Below are 1,945 nucleotides of genomic sequence, written 5' to 3' on the forward strand. Positions count from 1 at the left end.
GAGAGAGAGAGAACGAGAGAAAGTCACGGTCTAGTATGTCAACGTTGGGTAGAACTAAATCGATTGTCCCCCGCTCTCACTTTCTTCATGATTGAACGTCCATTAGAAGCAAATAGAGCACCAGTTGAGTAGGGTGCGCCACATGTAATCAGAACTGTATTCACACCGTACTAGTTTTTAATGCTCGTTAACACGGTCTTCGTGTATTTCGTTGCAATCAGGGCGCTATGTAACTCACTATTCTTATCACTGTTGACGCAAGACGAAACCGCCGTGCGTTTGTTAGTGTTCAATGCAGTTTTGCTTAGAAATCAGAGCCATAGGCCGAGAAATTCCCTGGTGCCAAATTGCGCGACCTAAACAAGTAGTGATAAGTGAATACTTTCACTGGAGTACTTTACTTTCACAAGTTTTTAATAAGTTAACGTCGTGGAGGATAGAAATAGGAATGAAGAAATAATCAATTTCTATTATTGTTTACATTCACGTTGACTTCATGTATGTTAGGCTTCTTATTTTATTTTGGCTCGCAATTTAAAAAGTGGCTGCTGTCTTTTTCTTATCAAGGTTACTGCCTTCTAATATCTCATTCAAAGCTGACGAGCAAATCGCGAAAAATTTAAAGCGCTAGCAAATGATTGTGTGAGGACCCGACGCTCTCATTCTGCGGTCTGTTGCATCCTGGCGCCATCTATTGGTACAATTACTTAGTATTGGGAAAGCTATTCAATTTATCAGATGGAGCCGGAGGAGTAAATTCTGCTTGTAGCTATTTGTTGAATCGCGTGGTGTTTACAGTGTGGAACATGACGAACTGTGTCGCCCGCATGGCTTTACTTTTTGCGTCGTAGAGTGGGGAGAGAAAGAACGAGAGAGGGCGTGGGTGATCGAGACAATTGATGACTGATAGACACAAAACTATCAAGGATATATTCATTAATAGAATAATTTATCTGTAACATCGTAAATAGCAATTGTCATTGTTTTTGTGTGTTGGTATTATATGATTTAGGTGCATGGGATTGTCTCTACGAAGGTTTAGCCTAGCACTCCGCCTCCTGAATGAACACTTTCTTCAGTGTTCATAGACATGGAGCTAAGTGAGATGCGTAAAATTAATTTATCCGATCCTCAAAGCAGTTTTCTATGTGTAACAAACCTTTATAAATTTTAAACTGCAACCGAAATTAGCGTAAAGGCGGCAAGTGTACCATCTGTCGGTAAATTAGTTGCGGTTCTGTTTGTTTCTCTAAAATAATGCCATTGAAATTCAAATAATTCATATTGTCTCAACTACTGACGATTAAATTATCACACGTGATCACTCATTGTATTCGGTTATGTGAAATATCACGTGACACAACAAATTCTGTTTAACACTTGCTGGAACACATGCAAATCGTATTGTAAAAATACGCTACGTAATTCTCTAATAATCCAAACGGACGATAATAAATTCATTGCTTGACAGCGTCTCAAATGCCCGCAAATTTCGACGCAATTGCATTTAGACTGAGCGTTTTATGTCCGTAATATATATTTATCACCAGCCCGCTGGCTATTGACAGAAAATTCCCATCTCAAGTTATTACTGAACAACACCTGACAACATTTTTACTGTGTGGTGGCAGTTGTTCGATATCATGTGATGGTGACAGGAATTACATGAATTTATTCCTGACATTTCCTCTGGCCTTGATAGATGTAAAGCTGTAATGACATATCATTGCTCTCATTGTGGCATACGATCACGTCAGATCGCGTAGTGGTCGTTGGGGTTGGTTATACCTACAAAGAGAATTATTTAATAGGCTATTGAAGTAAGTGGGAACTATGTACTCTATCTATATATATATCTATCTTACTTTCTTTCAATCTCTCTCTATATATAATATATATATATATACATATACATCTACCTATCTATCTTCTATCCATCTATCTA

The 1,945-nt window shown here is 38.2% G+C and overlaps 1 protein-coding gene across 1 annotated transcript in view; it reads left to right on the forward strand.

Moving 5' to 3' along the window:
- Nucleotides 1-1,945, forward strand: part of LOC106809189 (gamma-aminobutyric acid type B receptor subunit 2-like) — a 45,548-nt gene that overhangs the window by 42,527 nt on the left and 1,076 nt on the right.

This window comes from Priapulus caudatus, unplaced genomic scaffold, assembly GCF_000485595.1.
Source record: "Priapulus caudatus unplaced genomic scaffold, Priapulus_caudatus-5.0.1 Scaffold335, whole genome shotgun sequence".
NCBI lineage: Eukaryota > Metazoa > Priapulida > Priapulimorpha > Priapulimorphida > Priapulidae > Priapulus > Priapulus caudatus.